This window comes from Leuresthes tenuis, unplaced genomic scaffold (assembly GCF_036924035.1).
Source record: "Leuresthes tenuis unplaced genomic scaffold, fLeuTen1.0.hap1 SCAF_22, whole genome shotgun sequence".
Classification (NCBI taxonomy): Eukaryota; Metazoa; Chordata; class Actinopteri; order Atheriniformes; family Atherinopsidae; genus Leuresthes; species Leuresthes tenuis.
The window spans coordinates 10,499,174-10,505,326 of record NW_027325376.1 but is presented as its reverse complement, the minus strand read 5'-3'; positions in this window follow the sequence as shown (position 1 = coordinate 10,505,326).

The following is a 6,153-nucleotide window of genomic DNA, read 5'->3' as shown; positions in this document are numbered from 1 at the left end:
TGAGATTCTGACATTTACTGTGATTTTTTTTATATGAATCCAAGATATTTCACGTGTTTTCTCATCAACATCCATTTTTGCAACCTGTGCCAAAAATGAATTGGAGAAAGTAAAGCTGTTTCCACTGTGTTTTATTTCCATCTCTTCTCACATCACTTTAAAGGTGTGCTGACATTGAGGATATAAAGCGATGAAGCGTTTCAGTCTACTTTGTCCCAATCCTCCTCCACACAGGTCTTAAGGTGTACAACAGTATGGGGCTGTCACTGTCCCACGTTCTCTGATGGGGACAGATCAGAACTTCAGACAGCATGTGTTCCTCTAAAGTCTCAATTAACTTTTTTGCATTAATCTTGCCATCCCACAAGTGTAAATGAGTTATGAGAAGTGCACTGATACCTCATACCTTCACAGAGCCTGACTTTCGGACTTGTCGCTAATAGCAGGCTGGGTGCTCCTTGCCCCCATCGAAGCTTGTTTGGGAATGTGTTGCAGTTTCTCCATGTCAGGCCTGATATCTGATGAAATGAAGTTGATAAGAAATATATTAAGCAAGGGGTTCGTAGCGCCTGCGAAGAAATAAAAGTAAAAATAAATGGACGAATCATTGCTATATTTTTACTCCTTTATCAGTTTTTTACATACATGAATCGTGGTTGAAATGTTCAGAATTTTGTTATTAGTTAACATTGTGTTTGACATAAAAGCAGTCATGTAAAAACATCAAATACTAGTTCAAATAGTTCTCTCTTTGCTCCACTTTTAATCTGATGCTATGATCCTTATTCAAGCTCACGTGACCGGTTGCAACTCGTCATCACAGAATTCAGTTGGTGCATTGACAAGTTCTGTGACCAGTTACAGATGGTGTTCCTCCATAGGTCTGCCCAATGATCACCTCCACACCAGAAAGTCTTTGGCAGAGAGTGAGAGAACCTTACTGTAACTCAAGTCAAACAGTGCAGACGTGGCCTTGAATTTAAACAGATTTAAACAGTTTCTCAAGGCAATGTCAAAGTTTTTTGAGAACAATCAAGTCTGTGATGTCAGGTTCTCTTGCAAATGAGCATCCATTTTTGACATTTTTAACAACATTAATTTAAATCAAGCTACTTCAGAGCTGCATCTGTATTTCTGGGAGCTAATGAAGAGAAAAAGTAACACATATGGGACTCTCTTTTTTGTCTTTTTTTATGTTTCATCCTTCGATCTGCTCCCAGATCCATATGCCATATGGGGAGGCATGAATGAGGAGATCCAAGAGCTCAATGCATGTTCAATCTCTCTCCAAATGCTGTGGAAAGAATTAAAGAAAAAAAAAGGGTTCCTCTCTTGTCTTTCTCACTCCCCAGGGCACATGAAAGTGAAGGTTACACTTGTGGCCCTTTTAATGACGGTCCTTTTTTGAGGGATTTTTGTTTCATTTAGATGAAATCTTCATTGTTCAGCCTGTTGCCAAGTTTGAACACAGTGCCATATGTTGTGTGCTGCCTCTCTCCCTCACTTCTAAACCAAGAATTGCAAATTTGTAACTTTGTTGTGCGTCATTAGCAGACAACAGGATTCAGGTGGGCTGATGCTCTTCGTTATAAATGGCTGCAGAGTGAATACATTTTTAAAACCAAAATACAGGATTGTGGTTTAACTTTATACTCAGCCCACGTTAATGGTGCTGCTGTTACTCAAAGGGGCTTTGACCTGTAGGTATTTGCAATGCGGAAAAACCAAGAACACACGTACTGTATCAGGCTTTCCCTCAACATACGGAGCAAACATTACCAAGTCGGACACAGTTTTAGCTTTAGAGGAGAGTTCTCGCACAATCACAACAACGCGCTGCAGCCAAGGTGAAGTCTGGAAGTCATTAACAGAGACTGTAACAGGGCTTCAGCAGAAAGTACAGTAAATGTTAAGCAGGTGAGGGATTCAGAACGTGTAATGATGTGATTTTTATTCAGCCATGTGCAGAAAAAGAACCAGCTGGAAAATGATTTTGTGACTTGTACAGCTATTTCTAAGCTTTATTTATGTCATCTCTCAGTCACTCTCATTACAGAATGAATGCAGAAGTTAAATGTTATGGATAAAATGCTTAAGATACTGCCACAATGAATAACTTACAGTACTGTTCAAAAGTTTTTAATCGCCCATCATTTCTTTACATTTTGTTTCAAAACAGCCAGACTTTCTTGTTATCTTTCAAGATGATCTTGATCAATAGTTCTCAAGACTTTCTGAAGGTCTTTCAGAGTTATTCTTTGAACATTGTTTTCCATTCATTTTCAGTCCAGTCCTTGTACCTGACCATTTACAAAGGACGGTCTTTTGTGCTTGTTTGTTAAGCCACTTAACACTGACCTGTGAATCATTCAAGTCTAAAAAATGGAACCCAACAGGCAGAACAAAAAAAAAAGTTTAATCTAAAATACAAAAAGCACTGCCACTTCTATATATCCAAGGAATTTAGTCTCAAATTCAAAACAATTTAGGAGAAACCACAAAATTGACTGACATGGAGGAGCAACGACAAGGATCTGACAAAGAACAATGAAAACCAAGGAGCATATATAGTATGAGGTGTGATTGTGGCCCATTGCTGCTAGCAAATAAAGAAAGGTCACTAAAGTAATGTTATTTGTTTGCATTCCATTGGTTGATTCTTTGACAAATGATATCACAGTTTGACAGACATGCACCAACAAGGTGATTCCCAAAGAGCTATTGGTTGAAAACTTGGCATATCTCTAAAAAAACAATGCAACAGTGTCTAAAAGTTATCTTCTTCAGAAATAGGAAAAACTCCAGCAAAAAACTGACACAGGACCTGAGAGGTTCATCTGGACCTTCAGTTGAACCAGCTACTGTTCACTGAAGCCTCATCAGAAATGGTCTCCATAGAAGGGCGGTTGTCACGAAGCCATTCTTAGAGAAGAGAAACAGTCAGAAAAGGCTGAGGTATGCCAAATGACACAAGAGTTGGACTGAAAATCAGTGGCAACGGGTCTTATGGACGGATAAATCCTCTCCAGAACCCGGCCCTCAACATCACCGAAGCAGCACGGAATCATCTTGACAGAGAATCAAATAAAAGGCAGCCAACATCCAAAGAAGAGCTTTGGAATGCCCTTCAAGAGGTCTGGAGACCTATTCTTGAATACTACTTTAAGAAGAAAGCTAATCTAAGAGGGTTCAGGCTGTGCTGAAGTGTAACGGTGTACCAAATATACCAAATATTGACTTTTAAGCTCGTCATAATTGCACTATACACTGTATTCTTTTTGTTGTTTGCACATTTTTTCAGCAAATTCCTGCACCTGTTTCCTCTTTCTATGCAATATTAAAAAGTAATTATAGTTTTTCAAGACTTTTGCAAAGTAGCTTGCTCCCAATATCTATAAATACAAGCTATATCTATAGCTTATATTTTCACTTTGGAACTACAATATTTCTGTTGCAGAGGCTGTATATTGAACCAGTCATCACATAAACAGATATTCAAACCTCCTTATTGGTTGTCATGTTGTCACTTCACTCTTTGCTGTGAATCTCCTCCATCAGTCTATCCTTTGTTCACATACCTGCCGTCACAGTGTTAATAAAGAAACATTCCTAATCATCACGGTAATTGAATAAAACAATAATTCATAGTGCCACAGATGGCAAAGAAAGATGCACAACAGAGCTGTTTCTGTTCTGATCTCCGTGAATCCAGTCAAGTAGAAATGTTTTTCCCGCAGTTAAGAGGTCCTCTGAGCGTGCAGTATACAGGACATATAGGGGATAGATTGACGTCATTCATTTGCTAATGCTGAGTGCCAACCATCAACAGCAGGTGACCTCCTCCTCCCTCTCCCCAACAAACACACAAACATTCACACACGGCCGTCTCCTCCCTGCCTGCCAGGAGTGCACCTGCAGCTTATTATCCAAGCCTTTAGCTTTATAATGTGATGCAGGTGCCAAAGTGCCAACGCACCATTGTAACACACTCAAGTCAACAGACCTAACAGGAACTGAAATGGGCATACGCGCTTACAGATGTGCAATGATTAATTAATACTATGGTTGGTAAATCCCATATATTGCTCTGTTCCAGAGCTGGAAAACACAGGGAGCACATATGGAAGACAGGGATTAAGAGAATGTTCTTATTAAGAATTCACATGTGTTGTTTCCTTGAACCTAAATATGTGAGGTATTGAGGCTGTCTAGATAAGAGTATTTAGCCTTTGTATGTGTAACCTTTTTTTCTGTACATATCGAACATCAAAACAAATGTAATGTTTTTACCTTTTTTTGACCAATCATACATTCATTAAACTGTTGCACAAGCCTCTTCCTAACCTTGGCTGTGAGGTACCTGGGTGCCCTGATTAATTAGCTGACACCTCTCTTGTCATGAGTCAGATCACTTTGCACTTTCACAGCATAAGAAAAATCCAACTGCATAAGAACACAGTGGCACATCTGCAAGGGCACATGCCAGTCCACAACACATTGACCTAAACTGGCTACCCAAAGCTGCCCCAATCAGATTCAAGTCCCTAATGTCAGCTATTACAACACAGTCACACAGACTTTTGCTGATTCTGACCACTGCATTCCTCTCAGGAACACTGTGTCCCTCTGCCGTCTCTTGGCTCAAAGGAGTTTCAATTAAGACCGTTTGGTTTTGTGGTGCCATGCTGGTAGAACAAGTTAAACACTTGTCCTCTCTACCTTCAAGCAATTCTTGAAGATTCACTTCCTCTAACACCCAAAAACACGAAACTGCTTCTTCTTTTTTTTTTTTTCCTTGACTGCTTGGAATTTGTTTCAGATAAAATTACCTCTGAAATCACAAAATGTAAATGTCCTGAGATGATTTAATATGATTAAAGAAGGCAAAATTTTAGTTAAACAGCTGTAAGCTGCATTGTCACTATAAAAGCAAAAAGGTTCTGGGTTCAACACTCACTACTTGGCTTTGTAGCCTATTTTCTGTGCGAAATCCAACACAAGACCAACATTGCCAAACATGTGAATGCTGGCATTTGACCGATACTTAAGACAGGTTTATAGGTTTGCCCTCGAACCAAACTGCACCAATTATTCATTTTTATGTCGTTGTTCATCAAGGTGTGCCTTCCATGTGCAATAGAGCTGGCACAAGAAAATGCAAAACCAGTCATATGACAGATGACAGGTGTGGTTTACATGAGGGAGAAAATCTTACGTTTAAAAAACATGATAAGATATGAAGTTGTAATTTGCTAATGTCATTTTATAGAGATGCTGGCTCACATGGACATATCAGAAAAAACATGGGAAACCCTTGCACACAGATTCATTATTTTCAACAATATCTATAAGGATCAGTGTGTCTGTAAAAATTCTTCTTCACTACAAGACCAGGAATTATAATAATAAGGAACAATTGCAATAAGATTAACAGGTTAGGGAACACCAGATTCATATGTACATATAATATATTAAAAGTAACAAGCATAAACCAGAGAGAGACAGGAACAAATAAGAAATAAATAATGTAATTGAATAATGAAAATATAATATTACATTACCTAAATATGCTAATAGCAATGAGGGAATCGGTGCTCTTAACCTCTCATAATTTTCTTTTTCCTTTTTTGAGATGTGATAAACTGCAGCATGATTGGAAATCATTTGGTCTTCCTCATAAAGGGTTCATATTCTGACCAGCAGCTTGTACCAGAAAGCAGGCATCATGCAGGGTGTTGCACATGAATACTTTAGCAGTGTGAATGTTTGTGACAACACAAGGCCACTGATGTTCAACCTTCTGACGGATATACTACAATTACATTTAGTCTAAAAAAAAAACAACCTAACAAATCTTTGCTGAACTAGGACCACAAAAGTCACAGGGTGGGTGTGAGGATGCTAAACTCACACAAACAGCAACTAAGTTCCTTGTTCAGCACAAATTCATATTATTGCAAACTAAATCTTTCCCTTCATACCATTTATTTGGACAGCCTTTAAATTTCGAACACACTATCTATTGATATAGCATAGAAACATAGGGTGACTTTGTGGGACAATTTTTTTCCCCTCACTTTATTTGGTGATGATTCTGTGTGCTAAATTGAAGGGAAACCACAGCGAGTTGCAGGCGGGCTGAGACACTGACCA